We start from the raw sequence: 13,517 nt of genomic DNA on the forward strand, positions 1-13,517 counted from the left end.
ATGGAGGGAGGCTAGGTGTAAAGTACAGGGGGATATGGCTCCTTGCAAGAAAGATGACCTAGACTGCCCTATCGGGTGAATGGTCTGGAGACACAAAGACTATTTCTGTTCTAAGTCAAACTGGGACGGGTAGTCGAGATGCCTACACGGGGTGTGTCATGGGAGACCAATGCTTTTAACACAAAAATTATCGGATCCCTTGTGTCACGCTGCGCTCACCACAAACAGGACTAGACCGCGTGGCTGAGGTGGGGAATGCATATAACGCTGCCCTACAACCACGGATCCAGGTCGGGAATGCATAGTCGGAGTCGTGGAGCTGGGTCGGGTAGAACAATTCGGGGAAGCCATGGTACTTGCCGTGATCCGGGGTAGGAGAGAGAAGAATGGTCGTTATCCGAAGCCGTGGTCGAGGAGAGGAGAGAGCGGGGGTCCAATAACAAGCCGAAGTCAAGGAGTAGAGAAGAGACAGGTCCAGGTACGAGCAGGGGTCATGAGTCAGGCAAGGCACAGGAACAGACAAGATCCAGGAAGCAGCGAGCACAGCACAACAGAGTTTATGTTCAGCAAAGTGAAAGTGAAACAGGAAGGCATTGAAAGGGGAAAGCACCAATAGGGAACCAGCAGATGATGACCTCACACATAAGCCACCAGCCGATAGGGTAGTGCAGGATTGGCTGCAGGTGTAACACAGCTGATGTTGCTAGTGTTCGTTGCCGCTCGGCGTATGTGCGTACGAGGAGCGCGGCGCAGAGTGGGTGCGCCGCCAGAGAGAGTGTGTGCCATGTTGATACTGCGGGAGCGCGCCTCCACGGATGAAGTGGTCTGTGAATGCCAGAGGTACAGACGCGTGATGCTTGCTGTGGGTGGAGCCTGGTGGCGATCCTGACACCTTGATTGAGCAAAACGTGAGATAAAATAAATTGTGATTTATTTAGACAAGAAACACACACAGCTTGATTTACAAAGTAACACGAATAAACATTTACTAGGATGGGGCAAAATGAAATAAAATGTTTCCGGAACGAACTTCCCCGAAATAAAGTCTCTAGGTATCAATTCCCAGGAGCTGGGTTGGTGCGCAAATTAGAGCCACAAAACAGTCTTTGGCTAGTGGCGCTGCCTGCAACCACTCTTACTCCGCCGAAGTTAATCTTTTCGTTCTGCCCTTGCAGGATTCGTTTGCAAATCCTTAGTTCTAACAAACTCTTGAAGTGGGGTACAATCCTTAGTTACGATGGAATAGTCTTTGTACCGCACGATGTATCTCTTTACATGATGGAACACAAACCGGATTGGCTTCATAGACTTTTAAAAGCACCAAAGTCCTATCGGTATAATGCGCAGCCAATCCCTGTGTGTGAACAATGCTTCCCACCTATTGGCAAGGTTTGCCCATACTTCATGAGCCAGGCAGAGGCTTCAAGGTATGTTACGGTCAAGCGCCAACTTCGCACCTGAGCCGCTTAGCATACCTAACCAATCCCACATCCCTGGCGACATGGTGGCAGCCGGTCCCCAGACATCTGGACATCTGGCAGAAAAACCTGTTTGCATTTACTTCCCTTCACGTAACACTTTAAAGTGTCGGTACCTTTTTAAGTCCGGACATTCCTAGACATTCTGGAGTCATCTCAGCGTGATGTCTTGGAAGTCCTGACTTAAGTTTATGTATGACTCACTGGCCGGAATGGCTGTCCATACATCTGGGAATCACTGTACTTGTGAATCCAGTATTTCCTCTGCTCCATCTGCCTGAATGTAAATGCCCTTGCTCTTTATAATTTTAATACACCAAAATAGGGGGACTTTCATTCACTACTTTTTATAAGAGTTAATAACACAGAAAACATAACTGCTTTACTTTTGGGATCCCAGCAGCATTCACACCAAATTTCATAGTGCTGGCATACCCCTAACCTAAGTTAGCTCCCTGCATCTGCACGAAAAAGCGGCTGGCGTTTAAAACCCTTTTTTCGCTTTGCGGTTTGGCAGTGAAACATTGCTGCAATACTGTGACCGCACTCATACAATGTATCTTAGTATAACAATGTGGTAATCATGGTAGCGATACTCAGAACTAATCCATAACAGTGACCGCACTCATCTAATGTAGCTTAGTATAATGCGTGTGGTCCCCTTATTCCTAGCAGGACACACACAGACAATTCTAATGCATTTACAGGCTTGCAGGTTGCAGTAGGCTGCAGAGCTGACACTTCACATTTACAATACGACTCAGGGACACCCAGCCGGACATAATACCTTTATTTACTGCCTGGGTACCCCTTCACTGTCACAGGGTGCTCTAGTTAACTTAGTCCCAGAGGCCTCTCTGAGGGTCTGCGATGCTGGCAGCCTAGAGGGGAAGCGTGTAATGTACTGCCGAAGTGGTGTCTTAAGGGAAAGTGCCTGCCATATTCATGTGCCTATTCTTCTCTGCTCAAAGAACCACACTGTATTACTAGTCAGATCATGGAACTACAGAGTGCTTGTAATGTACTGTAATCGTGTGCAGCGTATCGAGATGGAGCTTTGCTAGCCTGGGGTACAACCTACTCTTGGTAGACTGCTGATCTATGTACTGGGAGGAACCACAAGGAACGGATTCCTGTCGGAATTACGGTCACGGTGTGGTCTGTGAAGGGATTGTGCCCAAAATGGAGGTTCCCTTGCCTGGGAATGCGCCACGTGAGCTACATGAGATTAAATGGCATCCCTCGCCAAGGCTGGAAAGCACAAGTTCTGCTTGTAACCAGGCAGCACGTGAACTTTTTGCAGAGTTCTGCAAGGGTCTTGCGCGAAAGCCAGGACCCCACCCAAGCGATGTGACTAGCTCAGTCAGGAGTCAGAGTCAGAGTCACGCTCTGTCCATGCTAATGAGTGCCCCTCCTCTAGTCTCCACCAGGGGCAGGGGACACGCCGACAGCCAATGCCCAAAGACTTCGGAGAAAAAGAGAGGTACTGGATGCAGCAGACGCCGCCCCCAGTTCTTTGGAGCCTGGTGAGCGAAAGGAGTGATCTATACAGTTTACCCACTACAGGCTACCAGGACTCCTAGTGGTAGCCGTGGAAGGGAAGAGGTACTTCAGACGCCTCTGTCCCACATGCGACTTCACAGATGGTGACCCGGTCTGGGGAGCCCAGTGTGCCCGCTGTGGAACACAGTTCCTGAAGCCCACGCTGTGGCAGACTACGGAGTTTGCCAAAAGGGATGCGGCCGACCCTAATACTTGGGCGGTCGATACTGCTGCTAAACAATCTACCTCAACTATGGAGACTTCGGAGGGCCCGTGTGCCCTAGACAAGGCCCACAGGGATAAGAGTATCCCAATGACTACCCAGCAGGCCGAAACGATTCCAGACTCGGTCCCCACTGAGGAACCAGAGACGATCGGTGAGCCGGAACCAGCCCAAGAGATGCCGGGTAAGGTGACTGCCTGGGGTGAAGAGGCACCATGGTTCTCAGAGGCGATTAGCCGGGACCGGCTCTGCTAATTGCCGCTGATGACTCGGACATGATCTGGTGTCTTTCCCCTATGGAGGTGTCCCTGCCCTTTTCCTCCTGTACCAGTAGCAGGTGGTCTTCCTGTCACGCCTGTATGCCCGCAGACCTGGCCAGTCCCCAGTACTGAGGTGGGAAGGTACAGCAGTGAGGGCGTGCCTGAAGTGTTGTATGGCATTGCCGGGCCTGTAGAGAGATGGTTAGTAATACTTGCAACGCCTTTGGAGTTCAGAGTAAGAGTAGCGGTGTCCGTGCGCCAGAGTCCAGGGATACAGAAATCAGAATCGTAAAGTTCGTAAGCCAAAGTCCAGGGGTCACAGAAGTCAGCAAGGTAGTGTTCGTAGGCAGGGTTCAAGGGCAACAGAGAGCAGAGTAGTCCAGGACGAGCAGAGGTCAAACCAGGGAAAACCAGGGGTAAGCAGGAGCAGGAATAAAGCTGGAACACAGAGGAGAGCCAAGCATAGGACTGCACACACAGAGGTAACAAAGAACTATGCAGAGCAATGAGAGAAAGGACAGACAGGGGTTATAAAGGAGGGAACACCAATAGGAGAGAGAGGAGGATCAGAGGGTGAGGTGGGAGACAGCAGGTATAGGTGAGGAGAAGAGGAGGAGACAGGTGAGCCAGTGAGGGAGATAGCCTGCAGAACATGGGAGGAGGAGCCAAGAGTCTGAGAGGGCCTACAAGAGGAGCGTGTGTGCGCGCCCTCTGTAAAGTTAGAGTGCGCGCGGAGTGCCGCGCCGCGGGAGCACCCGCTGAGGATGGAAGGGAAATGGAGGGAGAAGCCACCGGAGGTAAGGGGACTGGAGCAGGGACCGAGGGGGGCAGTGAGCAGGGAACACCGCAGCAGGGATCAGGAGACCGCGCGGGTGTGCGAGCCTTGCGGGGGGCACGCGCTGACGCCGGGAGGACATCAGAGGCTGCCGCAGAGAGACAGCTGCGGGCAGAGGAAGGGAGAATAGCAGGGGAAGGCAGGGAAGGATCGGAGGGGTTAGGCAAGCGTGGGATGTCAGGGACACATGGAGGGGAAGGAATCCCCTGAACCGTCACACTTCCGTGGTGTTTTGATCACTGTCAAATACGCTAACCGACGCTGTGGAGGAACGGAACAATTCTTATGGCTCAGAGAGATGGGGGAGCCCGACCACTGTAACCGCGACTATGAGACCTGAAAGGTGGATGAGCCTACCCCTTGTTGAGGTGTCCAGAAGCCGATACAGGGATTCTCCGGTATCGATGGAGATACCTTCCGGTGCCGACGTCCACATGGCGGAAGCCAATAAAGACAAAGACAGCACCCCTACGCAACGGACGGATGTCGACGCCCTTCTGGTGCAGGATCTGGACATGCACAAAGACCTTGTTCAACCTGCCGGAGATGACGTCGTACTACGAGCAACCACTGGGGCGGATGAGAAGCCTTCGATCCCTGTTCCGGTGAGTATCGCTATAGCTCTGGTGAAAGGAACTGTTGCCTTTATCCAATCCATCAATGAACGTTTGGCACTTAAACAAGCGGCCACTGGCGTGGCTGATACGGCCTTGGCACCTGAGGCAGATACTCCTTCGGTGTGGCCGGATGTTCCGACTTCTGTTTTTCTGGCCCGGTATCAGACATATGTAATGGCCCATAGCCCTATGCCCAAACCTCCCTGGGATAATGAGATCATGGTGGTGTACCAATCCTATGAGGGATTAGGGGGATCGCCTACTCTTTCTACATGGGAAGGGGAAGAGATGCTTCACATGATTCCTGAGTGGGACCCTGATAGTTCTTAGGAAAATTGTGGGTGCTTGGTGTGTTACAGGGAGTATCGCTATACTCTTGAGTTACAGAGAGTGGATCACGCCTTGCGCAGATCACCCAAAGAGGGTATTTTTCAGTGACAGTGCCCGATAGCATGGGGTCTAGTCAGCAAGCAGGACCCTAATCGCTATTATTGATGAGGTTCTCCATGTTGGGAGGGACCTGGGGCTCTGTGTAGACAGCTTGTTTCTTTCAAATAAAGATGTAATGTACTAGTGTTCACAGAAAATGTTATCATGTATATCGAATGTGATAATTATGTGAAAAATGTTCTTGTTATGTTCAGGTTACATTCGAGGATGGTACCTGAAAATTTAGGACCAAAGCGGGGTTGTTGGGATTCCACCAGAGGGAGAGTGTATCCAGGTCACCTGATGGCTACTATTCTGTCCTGGACTGGCAGTAAACCCTGGTACAATCAGGTTACCAGTAGTTGATATGGGGTTATCCCCCTCTGAGCAGCTGCACTTGAGTGACAGCGGGTGGTGGTGACATCAGGCCTGGGCATGACCAATCATGAGCCAGACCTTGTGCCCTCCTCCTGACTGTACCTAAGGGCAGTACCACCCCAAATTCATTAGTGTACCTTCCCCCACTTGAGAAAGGCAAGTCACACCTTAGAGAGGCTGAATATTGGGCCTTTTCCAGTCCTCTTCCCTCCGTGAGAGAGAGTGAGTGTGGACCATACCTCTGCTAGGGAGGCAGGGAAGAGCTTGGATGACTGCGGGTGCCCTTGGCCTGTAGTGGCAGTCCAGGGACCATCCTTCAGTGATAGCTGTGAGATTGTATCGGGCAGAAGTCTGCCGTTGTTCCTGTACTGTACAGAAGAGTAATAAACCGTTCCTGTTTGCATATACCTCCTGCCTGTGTGTAATCTTACTGGAGGAGGGGAAGTATTTCTACCGTAGGAGATCGCCTCCATTAATCTTGGAGCCTGCGGCAGATGGAGGCGCTGCACTGCTAAAGAGATATGTAGGGTATGAACTCCAGAAGCCTAGTCCTGTGTCCCCACTACCACCGTTGGACGACTCAGCCCAGCTGTTACCAGCAGGTATCATGCACCACATGAACCATAATGGCCAAATCTCCCACCGGGTGGGGAAAACATCATTACATATCATTTTATAGTCAATATTTTTCCAAGTCTCAGTCATGTGGATCTTAGGAATCTGACGTCAATGCAGATGTAACAAACACACAGATACCCAGCAAGCTCTCAGAACCCCCCCAAAATTACCAATATATATATATGTGTGTGTTAAAAGGAGTGCTACTGGGCGTGGCTAATTGTATAAAACAAGAAACAAAGAAGTCCAGAGCAACATCCAATGTGACAAAAATACACAATGAAATACCTATATATCTCGTTAAAAAGGTCATTTAGTTAAGCCTTTGGCCAAAGCGTATAAGCCTGCAAGCCACTTTCAAGGCATGACCAGTTTGCAGGTCCTAACACTAACTGATTAAAATCCTTATTTACCTCTATAATTAGAGGCAGGATGGTCCTGGCATTGAACCTGTCACAACCAGCTACATGGAAAGAAAACCTGCTTACTTGGAAAGTTGGGAGGGACGAGCTTTAAACTCTGGGTGGGAGGAGCCACTAACCTCCAAAACAGCTGAGACCAGCTGGACAAAGATAACAAACACACAGATACCCAGCCAGCTCTTGTTGTATACATTAAGCCACACCTTTTGGCATTTATATACATATATATATATATATATATATAGTGGTAATTTTGTGGGGTTTCTGAGAGCTGAGTTTCTGAGAGCTTGCTTGGTATCTGTGTGTTTGTTAACTTTATCCAGCTGGTCTCAGCTGTTTTGGAGTTCAGTGGCTCCTCCTCCTGCATATAGACGCCTCAACATCAGCAGCCCACGTTACCCAATGCATTTATTCACACAAAATGATTTCTTCAGGGGTGGAACCATCCATATGCAGTTTTACCTACATTGAGGAGCTAAGAACACCCGCTGTGCCATTTGGTTCCCTTCTGTTCCTTGCCCGGAACCAAAAGATATCGGAGGTCTGTTTCGGGAGGAATCATCAGATTGCTGTTTACACTGTGGGTTCCTGTTAGATGGAGGCTCATGGTGACAGTTCAGATGTCAGAGCAGAGGAGCAGTGGAGCGGATTTCCAGCGACCTAATTGGGGCATGAGTATTTATCTCATAAAACACCTAAATACTATTTTTGTTTGTGAGTTCTGATTTGTGAGCTATGGAATTTATTAAATATTTATTATATATGGAGAAATGGGTGCTCCAGAGATGGTGGAACTTCAAGCACAAATGTCCATAATGATTAATCAGGACTAGAGGACAGAGTACATAAAGGAGTGGGTATAACGATGAAGTGTGATATGTGAGTCACCAAAACACCCGTCTCCTGAAGGAAACAATCAAGGGTGCCGATAAGCACCCTGGTGTAACCTCATTGGAGACATGCCAGTGCTAATTAGGATACTCCTCTATGAAAAATCACTGAATCAATAATGAAATAAATCTGTCCTCAAATATCCTGCATGGTCCATCCAAATGGCGTGCAATCTGTAGCGAATAGTCCAGCAGAAGAAGAGAGCAAAAACAGTGCACTGCCAGGGAGCCAGGTGGTAGGAAAAATAAAATTCTATTTATTCAGCAACCCTCAGTTAACATAACCCCAGGGGGTGAGACAAAACTCCTACGCGTTTCGGACCGTAGGGGTCCTTTATGAAGGAGTATTTATTTTAGAAATAATGCACTAGGATCGGACGCTTTTTCTTTTCTTTGTTTCATGAAGAATTTTAATAAGTTAATGTTAGTACCTGCAAATTGGTAATGCCTTGAAGAGGCATCCAGGCTTATACGCTTTGGCCAAGGGGTTAACTAAATGACCCTTTTTCAAGAGATATATAGGTATTTCACTGTGTATTTTTGTCACATTGGATGTTGCTCTGGACTTCTTTGTTTCTTATGTAGCATTGTTCCCCCCCCCCTCCCCAGTGGGAGATGCCCAGCTTCTGCTACCTGTTTGTGATGCAAGTACTTGTTAGGGTCAGGAGAGCTGAGTCTGATCTGCGGTAGTATGGAGATCAGGACATGCTTAGGTTCTTCTCTGAGCTCTTCTCAGGGTGCTTAGCGCCTCCAGCAGTAGTGGGCTCCAGGGTGTTCAGCTCCCACTATAGCACTCTTTCTCCCTCTGTCCAAGGACTAACACTCAGACAGAGGTATATGATGAAGAAGGGTCTTATTGCTGACATCCTCTGGATGGTTCTTTGCCCCTCGTAATATAGGGCATCATCCTCTGATGGTGATTTGGTCAGATGTTCCCCCAGCCCCAAGCCCAAGGGGGGTGGGCACACTCATCCCGCGATGGGAAAGACTCACAGCCCTCTTGTCTTTTCCTCCTCCAGACCAAGACTCCGCTAAATTTGGCACTCCCCTAATGAGGAAGCAGAAGGGGTGGGCTCCTGGTCTATACCTATCCTTGATAGGCTTTACACAAGCCATGAGTCACCACCTTAATTCTGTCCATCAGAGAGGAGCATGGATGGGGGTCACAAGCCCATAGGATTAACCCCTTACAGCCTGCAGCAAGCAGGACTTACATAACAGGGCGTGGAAAGACAGGCAGAAAAGACATACCCTGTTACACTTAGAAGAGAAACAGACACCAATTTGTATGTCAAATATAGCTTGCACTGTATGTTCAATAATTTAAAAGGTTACATTAAATGTCAGTAAAAAAAAAAATCTGATTGAACCACTATTTAACGGTCACAAGATGTTAATTTGATTAAATCTTTCCTTTTCACTTGAACCTTAACTACACATTGTGCCCATTCATGTTAATTCCTATCCTGCTTCCTGCATCCACAATTCAAAGACGTTCACATAACAGCTTCTTTCTAGAAAATAACTAGTAACCCACTACAACACGTACAGAAACATTGGGGCAACTTTAATACATATGATTGAAAACACATCCTCAATATTGCAAGTGTTAAATTGAAAGGAGACCCAGCTCCATGTGATTTAAATAATTTTGTTTAGATCAAATACCAAGATGAAAATGGTTCTGGAAAGTTTTAATGGTGTAGGGGGTTATAACATCTCAACATCCAAACATAAAAAGGCACTATTACTGCGGAAAAATCCTCTATAATCTCTCAGGTATTCATCTACATAAAGAGATATAAAGAAAACGATTCCCGTCGTTGTGATCAATTATTCACATAAAATGTTAATTATTGGAAAATAAGTGATAATAAAGCAAAGCGTGGACTAAATATTATTCAATTGAATGATAATTTACTGTATTGGAAATAAACCACTGGACTGATGTGCCATGTCCCTAACCACCCCTCACTCCTACCCCTCTCCCTTACCTCTCTCCCTCTTTTGTATCCCTCAATCCCCCATGTTATATGCATATTTCAAAACTCTGTAATGTTATCTGTTTTATTACAAAATAAATAAAAATGCAAAGTTGGAAAAAAAAACCACTGGTAAAATATGATGCAGCAGGAAAGACGACATATGCCATTTTACAATAAGCAATCGTTATGTAATCAATTAAAAGTATGCTATACTAGAAATCAGCGCATCAAACACGTCACCTGTTATCATGCAAACTATGAAATTGTGAAAATCCAAATAAAATGTGCAGTTTGAATTTTTTTTTAAACTGTAAATGTGAGCGAACGTTGGAGCAATTCAATGACCTGTACAATAACATGACAGCTAATATTGGTTTGCTTGGGGGAGGCAAGGGTCCCCAGAGTTCAAAATAGCACAGGTCAGCTCCGTAGGCTTAGGTGAGGGTTGCCAACTCCAGTCCTCCGCTAATTCCCTAAAAGGTCCATCTTTAATGGAAAGGGGTTGAAACTGTTACGTTGTTGGTATCTGGCCTCATCCCATCTGAACAAAATGAATGACACTGACTCACCTAGGAGATTTAGCGGTTTTAACCAAAAGGTGTCACTGTCTCGTATCTGGGGGTCTTGGCCGAGTATTTCTGCAGATTGGACTGAAATTTACAACCTTATCAATAACAGCAACACAGCCATTCCTCATTATCAGATTAAAAAAATTGGGGAAACCCCAAAATACACAGTGCATCAAAAAACCTTTGTGTGAAATATATCAAGAAAATATAAACAAGTCTTGCTGAGATAATTGTTTGAATAATAAAATGCGTTCACATAGTGTAATGCTTCATAGGTCCCACGGGGTAAGATAAATCCTTTTGATTGAAATGCTTTAAATTGGCAATTGTATTTATAAATATCAGAGGGTTAAAGTCTATCCCTTAAACCTCTATTGCTCAGTCTCATGTAAGGCATATGCAAAGTCAATCATGACACAGTCCCCATTATTTTGAATGATTGAAACAACATGTAACCCCTCCCTGACCAGCTCCAAGGGAGTGTACAGCTGTGTTAGATGTCAGTCTCTCAAGGTAATTACCTCAATTCAGCAGGTGTCTCTGGCGGCTGGGCATGGCTCTCTCAGATGGGTTTCAGCATACTAACTGAAGGGGCGCCAGGAGTTTCATAGTTTACCAGAAAAATAAAGTTTATTAAATAGATGATACTTTCACTTCCTCACAGGTGGCACTGAGGATGCACATACTTTAACACTGTTGTAAAGAATTTGTTATCAACAAATTTAATAGACAATTAAAATCTACACCATGTACTCTATTCCAGTACTGATAGCTATTAGCTTGGGGCATATCTTCTTAAAACTCCCTAGAACTTACTCTGCATCAATGATACCCCTTACACAGTTGTTCTATTACTAACTGATGGCCACACTTTTCCTGAGCTAACCTCTACCCGGTTAGCCTTACATAAACTAGGACACTATCAGACCTTAATTACCTGGCATATCACTGCAACTATCTTATTACTCTATTCCTGACATTAGTTACCTGGCATATCACTGCAACTATCTAATTACTCCTATTCAGACCTTAGTTACCTATTTAACTATCTATTTATATTTACTAAATACAAATGAGTCCTCTCCTCAGCTCCTCCTCCAGAGGTCTGAGGCAACTGTCACCAACTGTCACCAACTGTCACTAACTGCCACTAGAATTCTCCTGCTCATTTCTCTTGTCTCTGGGTGAGAAGGGGCGGAGCTAATCTCCTGTTTGGTGAATGGCAGAATGCCCTCACCAGGGTGGTTGACTAGAAAGCTCCTTTGACCCTATATAGTAACCTCAATAGGGAGGGGGTTACACTCATTATCACTTAGCTTACAGTGTTGCCACTGCAGCCAGGGATTCTGGGTAATGATAGGCAAATGAGCACTCAGTGTGTCACCTTTTGCTTCTTGTCCATGTAATATGGGACTCCTATCAGCTTATGCCTGCCATATTCCACAGCTTTTTAAGCACAGCCTGGGTTAAATAAGTGCATGGCCAATAGCCCTAGGAAGATAGCCATCCACATCATCAGCCACTAACTGCATAGAGGCCTTATGTGACTAGAGTCAAATATCTAGCCAAATTCAGATTAAAAAATAAATATGGTATATCATTTCAATGGCAAAAATAACCAGTTTGCGCAAAATTCCAGAAAGCCTGCCAACCATTGATAAGTTATATTAATTACCCTAATTTCGGTATTTTTCTTGTTTCACTTCCATCCTCGGTACGTGTATGGGGATAGAGGGCTTGTGATAATAATCTTTATTACTTGTACAATTGCAATGCTTCGGCCCCCCTTTTTTCTTTCTGTACCCCAGAAAAACTTGAAATAAGCAGTTTGAAGAGAATGTAGCTACAGTATACATCCCTTATCTCTAAAACTGCCGCCTTGGTTTAATACTTATAGAAGGCTCAGTATTTACTGCACACACTTAATATTGGATTCATGTAATACATGTAAGACATTTATTCAAATGACCATAATATATATTTGTCTACTTAACTTTTGCTAAACTTTAACAATATCACTGATTCTGCTTTCCTCTCATCCCCTCCTTCGATTTCTTTTTTCAAAACCCACTTCAGTACTTTCATGTTCTATCCAGTTATGACTGGTTGAATGCATAATTTTCCAGGGAAAATAGTTATCTGTGCTTAAAAAAGATTGTGGTTAAACTACTGTACGTAAATCAAAGCAAATCCGTGAGAGAAGAGAGAACTCCAGCATTTGCCTGCAAAACCTCCCTGGAAATCTTTTTTCCTATGTTGGCCGTTATGCATTGTGGTCCCACTCTGGGTCCCATATATTTATCCATGGGCCACTTCTGCTACTAGAAATAAGAAGTTTTCTGAGCTCTCGTTGATGGTTATTAGCCTGAGCTTGCAGAGATTTCTAGTATGTTTGACCTGTAAAATGAACCTCATCGACTCTACCTTCTAACCCTCTGATTTCAGTAGTTCTACCATTGTGACTGAAGTGATTGGGGTTCTGTCCTAATACTTAATAAAATGTGCTTCTTAGTAGTCACATGGGCTCTTAAAGCGGCAACCCAAGCTGGCAATTTTTTTTTAAAAGATATTTTATTCTTTAACATAAGATTGAAGCACGGGGTCTCTGGATCTGAACCCCATTCATTTCAGCTCTGGGGATCCTATATTTCACTCCGCTCGGCTACCAGGGGTCACGTAATGGTGGCATTTCAAAGCGCCCTGCGCCCGTGACTTCATCCATCCGGTGAGACCTCGTATTGGCCCACATGGCCGAGGGCTTTAAACTTTGCTGAGATACCAACACCCACTTCTGCGCTCTGTATCTCCGGAAGCAGGGGGTCCCCGGAGTTGAAATGAATGGGGTTCAGCTCCAGAGACCCCCTGCTTCAACCCTACATTAAAAAATAACAAACATTTGCATAAAAACTCGCCTGCTTGGATTTCTCCTTTAACTAACAGGTGACAGTAGCTATGTTTAGATTTCAGCCCATATTTACTAAACGGTGCTATGACAAATTACATTTTCCTGCACTGGAAGATTCCTTATGGCCCATTGAAATGAATGGACAACAGGGTGACTTTCAGCACTGGAAGGTATCTTATGTAACAAACAGGAGTCCTCAGACAAGTCAGTTTCAATACTTGATTTTTAAACTCCACTTAGTCAGCTGATCTCTCTGACTGTCGAAGTTAACTGAGCAGGAGCTGGAATATATTTGTCATAAAGAAATGTTTCTCAAGTAACTTTATTGGTCACCCACAAAAAGAATAGCAACAAGTATGGGGGAGG

The 13,517-nt window shown here is 45.8% G+C and overlaps 1 protein-coding gene across 7 annotated transcripts in view; it reads right to left on the reverse strand.

Annotated features, from left to right (window-relative positions):
- LOC142497744 (uncharacterized) overlaps positions 1-11,371 on the reverse strand; it is a 105,664-nt gene extending 94,293 nt beyond the window's left edge. For 2 of the 7 annotated variants that reach the window (XR_012802314.1, XR_012802312.1), the window contains exon 1: positions 10,768-11,368. The gene's annotated coding sequence lies outside the window, so the exon portion shown is untranslated. Of the gene's footprint in view, positions 1-10,246; positions 10,328-10,767 lie in introns of all 7 variants that reach the window. The other 5 variants (XM_075605999.1, XM_075606000.1, XM_075606001.1 and 2 more) reach the window with 5 other exon arrangements.
- Between the last annotated feature and the right edge of the window lie 2,146 nt (positions 11,372-13,517).

The sequence above is a fragment of the Ascaphus truei genome, chromosome 6, assembly GCF_040206685.1.
Source record: "Ascaphus truei isolate aAscTru1 chromosome 6, aAscTru1.hap1, whole genome shotgun sequence".
Lineage (NCBI taxonomy): Eukaryota > Metazoa > Chordata > Amphibia > Anura > Ascaphidae > Ascaphus > Ascaphus truei.